General features: G+C 43.0%; 1 pseudogene; it reads left to right on the top strand.

Annotated features, from left to right (window-relative positions):
• The first annotated feature begins 8,014 nt into the window (after positions 1–8,014).
• LOC114782628 (intermediate filament protein ON3-like) lies at positions 8,015–11,629 on the top strand (annotated as a pseudogene).
• Positions 11,630–13,157: the final 1,528 nt, after the last annotated feature.

The following is a 13,157-nucleotide window of genomic DNA, read 5'->3' as shown; positions in this document are numbered from 1 at the left end:
TGCATTCTTTCACCCTGCAATATTTCAAAGCTAAGATGAACATTCTGCAGAACAACTGGTACATGCATTTTAAATATCAAGAATCGACTACTGCAATTCTCTACTTATTGGAAGCCCAGCATCATCTCTCAGTAAACTCCAACGAGTTCAAAACTGCGTCTAACAAATCCACAAATTCCCTGCAGGTGGACGAGCTTTCTGCTCCAGAGCTCACCTGCTTTGGAACAGCTTTCCTGCTAATGTTTGGAACTCAGATACAGTGTCAATACAGTGTCCAGGCTGAAGAGACATCTTTTTAGTCAAGCATTCCATAACAGTTAAAACTCACAAATACTATGATGCTCATCTCACATAGGCTGTCCCAGATACTCGTACACATCTACCTTAACCTACCAGCCTACCTACCCACCTGAGTAATGAGCTGCTGACGAGACAACCCAGTATGTACCAGAGGGTCACCACAGCCACCAAAACCGTAATGACCACAGCCATATTATAATGGACAAATAGACCATGACACTAGACTAAAATCCTACTCTGCACTATCCAGTTCCTCCAAACAGTGATAGATGCTGTCCATATACTGCACGTTGGACTTTCTTTTTTCTTGGACAAATTATTATTAACCCTGCACTGACACAAGCTGTCCCCTCACTCTACCCTGAAAGGATGTCCCTCTCTTACTAACTCCTTTACTCCTGAGTTTTATTGGAGTTTTTCCTTGTGTGCAGACAGGGTCAAAGCATGGGGGTGTCAACTGTAGGGCCTGTCAAAGCCCATTGAGACAAACTGTATGTGATTCAGGGCTGCTTAGTGTTCAGCAGTTGTGGGTAGTAAGTGGGTGAGAGTTCTCATATGAAGACAATTTATTTGACCAGTGGGAGGTGCTATAATGAAGGCAGTTCTTCACTGGAGGGCAGTAGAGTTTAGGTCACACCTTGTTCTGTATAGTTCTCACCACTCCTCGGATTGTAAAATCATATTTAGATCTCAATTTCGTAATTTTACCATAGCATGACCCTTTTTGTCTAAGTTGTGTCACACTTACATAGGAACTAAACCGAAAACACTTTATTAATGTTTTGTTCATTCTCTGAATTTGAATACATTTATCCATTTGAGGAGACTTGAAAGTGAACAGAATTGCCTCAATCAGAAATTAATGATTGATCTGAATGGATCTTATTTTTATTAACATGAAATACCAGAAACATATTTAATTTTACTAGAAAGCCCTGTTGAATTTGTCAGTCTAGAGGAGAGCGTGATCAGTACTGGGTGTGGTTTACACACTTTGTGACTTTGGTTGACCCCATATTTTCTTTTTGCGGTGACATTTACCATTTGCCCTGCATTTAAAAAGCTTGCCACAGAATTTTGTAATCTTCGCTTGTAAATTTAAATTTAAACTAAATATGACGATTGTAAGTATATCAATATACATTACAGCAGAAATTTGACATTTTATGGCCCTTAATGAAATAATTTTATAGACAAATATACAAAATAGTGAATAGAAAATGAAAACTTGCTTCTTATTTAATATGTTAGCTGGATCAGATGAATGAAAAGGGCGAAAGGAGGATGAAAAGCCTAGAGGCGCAGTGCAGGCAGAGGCAGGACCTCCTCTTGACAGAATCCAGCCTTGTCTTCAGGGCTTTACTGCTCTGTTGGGACATGCCTTGCTCCAGGGACTCTGAGTGTCAACTGACATGACAGAGAGGTTCAGTGAAAGCATTTTGTGGCTGCGGCCCCACAGGTGCCGGATCGGCAGGATGCCACATTCAGTGGCTCTCACACGATTTTCCTTCAATTCGAAAGATGCCCAGTTTCACACAACAATCACTCACAGTCAGGAGTTACAGGATCATCATCTGGTTTATTGGTGAGGCTACTATCATCCACTGGAAAGGCTTTTCATTTAAAGAGTGACGGTTTCATACTGAACCACATTCATCAAGCCATGTTTCAGTCTGACTTTCACATAGAGACACTTTCAAATGTGACATTCTCTGACACACTGCACCAAGACATGTTATAAAAGTGATTTTGGGTCACGTTTCACAACATGCAACTTACATATATTGTACCTCTGGGTAACACACTTGCCTATGAACCAGAAGACCCAGGTTCAAACCCCACTTACTACCATCATGTCCCTGAGCAGGACACTTAACCCTGAGTGTCTCCAGGGGGGGACTGTCCCTGTAACTACTGACTGTAAGTCGCTCTGGATAAGGGGGTCTGGTAAATAATGTAAATGTAAATGTACCTCTTGTGCTGTATATCTCCTGTTCTAACTCCTTACGACCATTGTAAGTACATTTTGAAAGTTATTATAAAAAACTTGACATGATTTTCATTTCATCTTAATCACAAGATCACTTTACTCCATCAACGGCCTCTTCCACCAGTAAACATCTCTTTGCCAGGAACAAATCTGTTGACCTGAGCCCAGGTGTCTCCCAGACAGTGACCAAACTCTGATCCACTGAGATCATCCTGAAAGGGTGTGGACTTCCCTGCAGCCACAGGCTCTGCTACTCATCCTGTAGGTACTTTATGCTGGGCATGCACCAACAGCATTCCCACCAGCCCCGCCCTCTTCGCCAAGCCATGTGTCAGCTGCCATGTTCATTATCTTACACTGAAAGTATGCGGTTGTGTGCAGCACATGATCATCCATTCAGTTCCTCCACAGTGAGGCATGAGAATTATTACCAATCATTACGATTTGGTGCAACAAATATGAGTAAATGGGGCAGTGCTGGCTTGGCAGCTGGCAGCAGAATCGGTCTTGCTGTATCATAATTAGTTCAAATGTAATAAGACAGAGGTGATGGTTCCTTTTAGCATTCATTTCTTAATGGCCTTGCCTTTGGCTAAATACTCTCTGGTCTCTCGGGTTAATTGGCTAGCTACTGCTGCGTATCTAGAACTAAGTGCTTGAGCTGCTGCAGAATGTGGAATGCTGCTAGAATGTGATCGATCTGCCCTTGCATGTTAGACAGGCTTTTAAATCCCACTTGAAAACCCATTTCTTATCTTTGGCTTTTGACCCCCTGTGAGATGTTCATTTTAGTTTGATCATTTGTATAGGAAATCCCACGCATTATGGGATGTTATGTGGGAATTTTGCTTAAAATGAACTGATTTGAATTTGATGGTCAAATGTCACTGATGGTTACTGTAGTGGGAGGACTGAGACCAGAAACTATGGTGGTCTCAAGTGGCATAAGGGGAAAAAGCTGAGGGAAGATCTGCATCTGCCTTAACTGACAAGAACTAATGAACCAGATGACCACCAGATGCCCATTGGAGGAAGACCCAGATTATAAGATCATCTGTAACTTTTGCTAAAAGTGTCTGCTAAATTAAGATATTATAATTATATAATATCTTATATTGTAATATATAAAATGTCATATTTATATGATAATCATTGCCTGTGCATGAGTCTTCAGTCCAAAGGACCCTTTTTTCCATTTGTGCACCATGTTCCAGCGCTGTATGTATATACGCTGTGCTGTATTATGTCATGTTATGTAATAGGCTGCGAATAATGGAACAGAGCCAGAAGCCGTCAAATATTCTTAATATTTCACTTCACTGATGACTTGCCTTTTCTGCAAGAATTCAAAGCAAGTTCTCACAAGTTCCTGTCAAAATCATCTATCAACATACATGCAACTGTCAGTTGATTTAGAATCAGAATCATGTTTATGGACACACAGGGCTTGAAAGGATTGTGTGGATGCATGTTTGTGTGGATGCATGATTGTGTGGATGCATGTTTTATGGCAATTCCAGACCAATGTATCCAGTTGTTTTAGGACTAGGATAAGAATTTCATTTCACTGATCAATGACAAATGTATTTGCATGAATAGCTCTTATTTAGATTTATTTTCATTGCATGAATACTACATTTGTACCTTTCCAGAGTGGAAAAAATCTCCCCTGAAACCAGCATTGTTAACATATAGTGCACAATTCACAATTTCAAAAACTACTTCAGAGGTGTCTAGTTATAGTTAAGGAAAGTTAAGGAACCTGGGATCTTCGTGGATCCACATTCATCTCCAGGTCATCCTCCCTCACATGTCCTCTTAACACCTCAGGTCATTTTTTGACCTTCTGGCCACCTGGTGAAACTACTGGTTTTGGTGGGGGAGGACACAGGAATTTTCCACCTTCCACAATGTCCAGCACAGCTGTTTCCTCAGCTGCGGGATGAAAGGCTTGTGGAGAAGGTTGTTAAGATGTACAACTGTAATTGTACAGATGGTTCTTATGTCAGGACAATAAGGGTCATAACAGACTGCATATCAGGAAAAACCATGTATGGTACATGCTACTCCCATCTGGCTGAAGATACTGGACCAGAGCTTGTTTCAAAAATTCCCACCATCACTGCAGTGCTGTTAAACAGACTTCAGTAGAGAAGCAGCATTTGACCCGGTCTGCTAGATATATAGCTATCTGCTAATAGGTTAAATTAAAATTTATATTAAAAAAAGAACGGAAGCCCTGAAATGTATATGGTGAAATGAAAAAAAAGTGAAATGAAAGATAAACCAGCAGCCTTATCATTAGCAGATTCCAGTTTTTCTTTTAACTGATTATGTGCGAGTGTTTCCCTGTAGGGTTTCTTTAGCTGCAGAATGCTGTGAAGGGTGTGACCACTTTCATCCTTCAGAGAATGTTGTCAAACGGGTCCTGGTGTAAGAGAGGTGCCGACCTGCTTCACACTCGAGTGAAACGTGTTTAATCACCTCCTCACCATGAAAGTGAGTCTGCACTCTGCAGCATTGTGGTCTGATCGGTGGTGATTATATGGTCATGGTCCTCATGGTCCAGGTGAGGGACCGTCCTTCGGGGTCTTAGGCCTGTTTTTTCTGCTCGCACATGCCACCAACTGGGGTTTTCATTATCACAGGCAGATTACATTCAAATATTAAAAATTGTAAGAAGATTGTGCAAAACAAGATAATGGCATTGGAGGTTGATTAATATGCAGCAGTTCTGGTTATAAATACTGTGTGTGTGTGTGTGTGTGTGTGTGTTGTGTGTCTTCATTTAGCATCAGTGCAGATGAAACTTCTGCAGGCCCCACAGATTCTGAATGGAATATCGAGCGTGTTGATAAAAGGGATTTTTTCCTGTCTTTCACTGTCTAAACTCATCTGCTTAATCAAGGCCAGATCCAGCTTATCTACACCATCACCATCAACCTTCCATCTGTCAAACATTATTAATCTACACCTGAGGATATCTGGCAGAGCGCATGGAAAACTGGTTCAAAGGCATTCGACTTATTTGTCATTAAATCTTCTTTAAAATTAGAACCTGTGGAGCAGCAGTTGAATTTAACAATTACAATTCACAAGCAGAAGTGGAAGGTAAAGGAGATGGAGGGAGAGAAGGAAGTTTTATTTGACTTAACTAAATAACATAAATGTCATTCAACGGACATATATCTTACACACACACACACACACACACACACACACACACTCACACACAAAGAAACACAAGGTGTGGCTGCATCTGAAATCATCTTCATGCACATCATGTCAATTAGTCTGTGGGAATCAGGGCTCATGAAAGATTTCATTCAGACTTTGACCCATTGTTCTGCTTTTTGAACATAAAACACACATCCTGATATTTTATCTGCTGTATTAATAATAGAAAGGGAAATTCAGCACATGAATAAACCAGACTGCACCAAACTGACAGACGTCTCACAATTATTCTGCAGATTGATTTGACTTTCTCCTTTCAGGGTTGGAAATGTCAGGTATGGTCTCCAGGCTACGTCCATCATGAGAAGATAAATGTTCTCTTCATTCCCAGCCTGCAGCAACAGAATGACACTGCACCCCGCTGACAGGGAGAGCTTACGATGAAGTCGTGCTGCAAAAACGTATGGGTGGTGCTCTTATAGTGTTCTGTGATTGGGTCCCACTGTAGGTAGAAACCTCTCCACTTGATGACAGATGGAACAGCGTATCAGCTGCAACGTGTCTGTGCATCACTCTTGAATAAAGTAACTTACAGGTAAACGTGTAAGAACGAGTAGTTGAGGCCAACATTACAGTGACTTGGTTCATGTGAGTGTTGGGATTTACTGTGGGGAAAATACACCAGTGTCAGTCACATTCACGTCCTGGCTTTCTTACAACTATTATAATCAGCCCGAGCAGTCCTAATCCTGAATAAGGCTCCGATAACGTCCTGTCCCATGTCCTGTGTATTTAACCGTCACCCTTGGTGAGCAGTGGGCACCATGACAGGCGCCCAGGGAGCAGCGTGTGGGACTTTTGTCAGTGGAATTCAAACCTTCTGTGCATCATAATGAGAAAAAAAACATCACTGAGTAATACAGCAATCCAGAATCCAAATTCTGCGTGTGATCCACTAGAGATGTGCAAACTTTCAAAAGGCACCTGTCAGTCTCAGGCCAGTTTCGCTTTGATGCCGGTGGTTTTGACATTATATCCACAACTTAAAGGGACATCCATGATTCTGCCCTGTGTTTACAGCAGCCGTACACTGCTTGCACCGTTTTATGAATATGAACATGAATTTTCTACACTGCATCTCAGGGCTCATGAAAGATTTCATTCAGACTTTGACCCATTGTTCTGCTTTTTTTGAACATAAAACACACATCCTGATATTTTATCTGCTTGTATTAATAATAGAAAGGGAAATTCAGCACATGAATAGCACATGAAAAGTTTCTCTTTCTGAAATATTCTTGAAATGTCAGAATCAGAAGATTTCTTTGATGATCCTGGAGGAAATTGTAAAAGAGAACTCAGTTATACATTATGTGGTCATCCCATGCTGTCCTTCTTGCATTTATGTGTTATGTGCTACACTCCACACAGTTTCCAGTTTCACTAATAATGTTTTACAAGGGCAGGTAAGTGATCATCTTGCCCTGGTGAAGTGGAAAGTGCTGAGACCTGTCGGTGCATTACCTGTGTGTGTGTGTGTGTGTGTCAGGGGGTGGCTCACCGGGTGTGGTTTGATGGATCTCCTGTTGAACATGAGAGGACAGATTTTTACCTGTTGAGGCAAATGCAGCTCAGGAGGCGTTCGCTTCTCAGATTTGTTCCCACTGACTGCACATCTCATGATTTCATTTTAGAAATATGCAGTATAGGTTTCAACTTTAATTTACACCTACTAGTCACTGGTGGAGGTTTCTGTTTGTCTCATGCATGCATATTGATCAGCTCTTCCAAACTTGATCAACACTGATCCACATTCAGTCAAGATCCCCATTAAAAGTCTGTTTTCACTGACTTGTAGCTGTACTACAATCAGTAATGTCATTCTCAGACTTCACGCATGTTCACTTAGAAGGTATGTGAATAATTTAATGTGCATAATTAATGTGTAATTGTTAACAGCCACATTCACTCAAAGCATGTAGCACCACACCCTCAAACTGCAGGTTTGTTCAAGTGTTAACTATGAGTAACTTTGATAGAGTTGCTTTCTCTGTTTGTTCATTCTACCTACAGATACCATGCACATCAAATTTTTCTTGTTGAACAACTCAAATTTTTGAAAAATTAAAGTCAACCAATACAACTGAATGAGACTGAAAACAGACCTGCAGCTTCAGGCCACCATACACTGATATTTGCATGAGTAAAGACAGAAATCATTTTATTCAGCCCATGTACAGTTTATGAATCATGCATAGAGAAACCTCTTTGGTCAGTTCTCCCTGTATGAGATTAAATTCAGACACGCCTGAAACTAATCTCTGGAACCGGTATGTCAGAAATGGACTCCTGGATCTCCCTCGGGGTCTTACCAGCCTCACCGCCACTGTCACTTGTTACCTGCTGAGGCACTGGTCCTCTCAGCTTTCAGGTGTTGGCTTACTCTTTGGTCCAATCAGAGAGATGTGGGTGGTGGTTTGGAAAAATGCATAGGTGTGACCCGCCCACCTCAGCAAGCCTATAAAACGAGAGGTCACCCAAGAGAAATCACTCAGAGGGACATCCTCTTAGTGGACTCACCAGCTCCTCCGGTCCTGTCCGTCTCTCCTCTCTCTGCCCTTCCTACCCTTTGAAGAAACAGCCATGAGTGTGAGAATTTCATCATCCAGCTTCAGCAGCGGCGGCGGCGGCGGCTTTGGCCCATCTGGAAGTGTCAGGAGGAGCTTCTCCAGCCAGTCTGCTGCTGCTGCTCCAGGCCGAATGGGCTCCGTGTCCGTCACCAGGCGATCTGGAGTCAGCAGTGGCTTTTGGCAGTGGTTTGGGGGGTGGGCTATGGGGCTGGAGCTGGATTTGGAGGTGGCTTTGGTGCTGGGAAGCCTTGCTCTAGGTGGAGGAGGTGGTGGTGCTGGTTTTGGTAGTGGTGCTGGTTTTGGTGGCGGCGCAGGTTTTGGTGGTGGTGCTGGCTTTGGTGGAGGTGCTGGATTTGGTGGTGGTGCTGGTGGCTTCATCCCACCCCCCCATCACGGCAGTCACAGTCAACCAAAGCCTGCTTGCCCCCCTGAACCTGGAGATTGACCCAGCATCCAGACCATCCGCACCCAGGAGAAGGAGCAGATCAAGTCCCTCAACAACCGCTTCGCTTCCTTCATTGACAAGGTGAGTGTCCATATTCTGTCCTTCAGAGATATATAGATGCTGAAGCAAACAAATTCATAATTTAGAAGATGAGTACAGGGCGTGCATCAGAAATGAATATGTAAGCAACAAGGACTGTGGAAAACAGCCAGGTATTTCTATTTTCATGATCAAATGAGGCTCATAAAATATTTCACAGCCTGCAACAGGAGGAAGTCCTGAAATAACAGGATTCAAGTAGCATAACACTTCCTGACAAACTCTAAATGCACCTTGCAAGGCATTTCCAGCACAGCCAGCAGCCTACCTTCTAAACAAGACTGGTTAAAGTCCTATTGTGTGTCAAAAATGAAGCGACCCAGTGTATGTGAAGGGCTGGGAGGGTTGGGAGGAAGGGGGATGGGGAACAGGTTTAGAAACCCAATCCCTAACCCAGATCCTATGACTGCAGCCTCTGTCTAAAGAAGAGTGAGGATCAGGTTTCCTTGATTCCCAAGTAAGATGATTCTCCTGACAACGTCGATCCTGTCAGCATTTCAGCTGGAACACACAAATCCACAAAACAGCTTCATTAGAATATCCAGTCGTGCCTGCAGACCACGCCCTTTCTTTGAGGCAGTAATAAAAGTCAGGATCAATATTTGGTTAGCAGCCATCAGAAACGATGGAACTTTTTTGCATGTTATTTGACTTCTTATCACCTATATTTGTCCACCAACAATGGGATATCTCCAAAATGTCTGAAAACATGACAATTAGACTGAGTGTGCTGAGGACACAAATCCACAGATGCTTTGCTTGTGTGGTTTTTTCTCAGTCCCTCAGGCTGGGGTGTAGAACGTTGTCTCTGTTTAGACTTGCCATCAGCAGTTTTGTCAGGCTTGTCTTGGGTGTGGCTCTAGACACTCCCAGGTACCTCCCTGGCATTTTACTGTTATGACTTGCCAAGTCTGCGAGACCAGGCCAGCAGCAATTAGGAGCAACGGTCATTTGAACATGTTACACAAGACACGCCCTGTGTTCATGGTGCATAAAAATGCACTTTTCATTTGCATTAATGTATGTTTTGTTCAATTTCTCTTCAAATGTTAATGTTGAAGTGAATTATTTCTCCACAGGTACGCTTTCTGGAACAGCAGAACAAGATGCTGGAGACCAAATGGAGTCTCCTGCAGGACCAGACCACCACCCGCTCCAACATTGATGCCATGTTCGAGGCCTACATCGCCAACCTGCGCAGGCAGCTCGACAGCCTGGGCAATGAGAAGATCAAACTGGAGGGTGAACTGAAGAACATGCAAGGCCTGGTGGAGGATTTCAAGAACAAGTGAGTGGTTCTATGAGGGCTTCAGGTGACAATAATTGTTCTGGCTGTTCCGAACATCTTTATGTGCTTTATTCAGGGATGTTAATATTCTATGCTTCTTGTCTGTAGATATGAAGATGAAATCAACAAGCGTGCCTCAGTGGAGAATGAATTTGTTCTGCTCAAGAAGGTAAGTTCTCTAGGTTTAGACCTTCTCCAGAGAACTTACCCTGCACAGTCCTTACCAATTTCTGTCCCATTTTAGGACGTTGATGGTGCATACATGAACAAAGTTGAGCTGGAGGCTAAGGTTGATGCCCTTCAAGATGAGATCAACTTCCTCAGGGCCATCTATGAAGAGGTAAGCTTTCATCTAGTCCAAGCTTGCTTTTAGTTTCTTACATATATCAAACCAACATTCCATTACTTTCTCTCAGGAACTGCGGGAGCTCCAGGCACAGGTCAAGGACACCTCTGCTATTGTGGAGATGGACAACAGCCGCACACTGGACATGGACTCCATCGTGGCTGAAGTTCGTGCTCAGTATGAGGACATTGCTAACCGCAGCCGTGCTGAGGCTGAGACGTGGTACAAAGCGAAGGTAAAGAACGTTTGAGTAGAAGAACAACTTCAGACACTATAGAGGCACTATTATAATCTGCTGTCATTTACCAGTTTGAAGAGATGCAGTCCTCAGCCGGTAAATACGGAGATGATCTGCGCACCACCAAAGCAGAGATTGCAGAACTGAACCGCATGATCAGTCGCCTACAGAATGAAATTGAGGCAGTCAAAGGACAGGTGAGGAGAAAGCATGTCATCTTACCAAACAGACATGTCTCTTTGTATTGTCACCTATTTGACTTGGTTTTCTTTGTCTCCCATTTCCATTAGCGCGCTAACCTGGAGGCCCAGATCGCCGAAGCTGAGGAGCGCGGAGAGTTGGCTGTAAAAGATGCCAAGGCCCGCATGAGGGACCTGGAAGAAGCCCTTCAGAGGGCCAAGCAGGACATGGCCCGCCAGGTGCGTGAATACCAGGAGCTGATGAACGTCAAGCTGGCCCTCGATATTGAGATCGCCACCTACAGGAAACTGCTGGAAGGAGAGGAGTCCAGGTGAGTCCACAGCTGTTTTTACAACTTTTATTCACTTTATTCAAATATTAATATGGTTTATAACCCTAACATAATAACCATCAACAGACTTTCTGCTGGTGGAACGGCCGCAAACTGTCCACATTCAGGAGAGCAGCTCTTCTGGTGGTACGTTTTATCAGTCATTTATTCACAACTCTCTCACTTTTACCATTGTAATTATTTTCCATCAGCTGGATCTCTAAGCTCATGCTAATATTTTATTTTCAGGTGGTGGATACGGTGGCGGAGCTGGATTTGGAGGTGGAGCTGGATTTGGAGGCGGAGCCGGGTTTGGAGGAGGATCTGGATTCGGTGGCGGAATGGGATTTGGTGGCGGCAGTGGGTTTGGCTATGGCGGCGGTATGGGTGGAGGCTCCAGCCTGTCCATGGGAGGTGGTGGTGCCGGTGTGACCAAAGCCTACTCCTCCAAGGTCTCTGCACGCCGCATGTGAATGAGGAACAACCTCCAATCTCCTCCTGTCCTGAAGCCCTCCACATCTACACAACGGCAGAGTCTCCTCTGATTTCATCCTCTTCCCTTGAAAATGTCGTACCAGGCCACTGATGATGATGATTATGGCGTGTTGATTCTTTTATGTCCCTCTTTTCTCCCTTCTGTATATTTTCACCCTCAAGTACCTGTTCCCAGAGAGATGGTAAAACTGGCAGTGAAGTAGTCCCTCCCATCAGCCTTTGTACCATTCCCATAGCCAACACAGATCAACCTTTGTTTGCTAATGCGCACTAAATGGAGCTGAAAAAAAAAAAGAAACTACAGACATGTTACCAGCCCACTAGCGCCATATGAGGCATTTTCTTGTGCAAGAGCAGCTAAAGTAAATGATGTTCTGGCCCTCGGTGAATGCAGCGATTGTGTTATAACCTTTACAACTGGCATTGTCCCCTTTATCTGAAGACGATGGCCTTAACAAAAAGTCACCATTTCATTTTTCGTCCTGCAAAGGCTGAATGGCATTACAAGATTTAGGATGTGCAATAATGTCCAACAAATGTAAAACTACTGCAGCACTGAATAAATCTTGGTTCTACAGATCTTTTGCTCTGGCTTCTTGTCATTGTTTAGAAAAGTTCTGAAAAGTTAGGGTGTGCAATGTTAAATGTAAAACCGACTCTTTACATGCATTTACACGTGAATGAGGTGCTGAAAGACCTGAAAGGACATTAGGGCGTGGTTTGAAAAGACCTGTGTTTTGGATTAATTCTCAGATATCTACACATAAGAATATAAAGGCAACGGAAATTGATTCAGTCTGAGTTCCTTGTATCCATTATAGATGGATGGTAAGATGAGGGTGGCATAAATATTTATCATCGATGCATTGTATTCGACTGTAGTACACACAATGAGGGTGACATGGTGGCTTGTGTGTGTTGGGTTCAACCAGACTTTAATTGCATGTTTAAGTTGAAGTTGAGTTTATTGTCATTTCAGCTACATGCATGTTAGATGGTACATTCTGCTAAACCAACATGCACATGTGTGACACAAACAAACACAGGCAGTGCAAGACAGGCAGTTACAATCAGCCCTGCTCATGATGAACACCTCTTTCAATGCAACTGTACAGGAACTAAAGATTTTCGAAATAAACATCTAGTCTTCGTTTTAATATCAAAACATTTGCCCTAAAAAAGTCATTATTTTAGATAAAGATGTATTCTAATAAATGCTTGTTCCTCTACATGTACTCTGATACAGCAGTGTGACTGCAGCACATTGAAACTTAATGTCACCGCAGTGTGCAGAATTAAAAAGAGACACACCCACACATTGTGCTGACAGCCAAGCCTTGACTAGTTGACATGAACTTCCTGACTTGACTCCAGCAGCCCTCACCTACCTCATTACCCAGCAGCCGGTTCACTCTGTCTTCTGGTTTCATATGGATGTTAAAATGGTTCCCTGTAAACATCTAAGAAAGACATTAGAAGCTTCATGCCTTTACTTGTCTATATCACCAGGACCTTTTGCAACATTACTTTCTCAGATGTCTCTGCTGATGAAGATGGTGTGGATTTATCAGTATTTGATTACATTTAAAACCTTATTAAATGTAATTTTCTGATTAAGCAATTTCCTTCGGGATTAAT

This window comes from Denticeps clupeoides, unplaced genomic scaffold (assembly GCF_900700375.1).
Source record: "Denticeps clupeoides unplaced genomic scaffold, fDenClu1.1, whole genome shotgun sequence".
NCBI lineage: Eukaryota > Metazoa > Chordata > Actinopteri > Clupeiformes > Denticipitidae > Denticeps > Denticeps clupeoides.
Note: the sequence above shows the minus strand (reverse complement) of the source record. Positions and strands in the feature narration are given on the sequence as shown.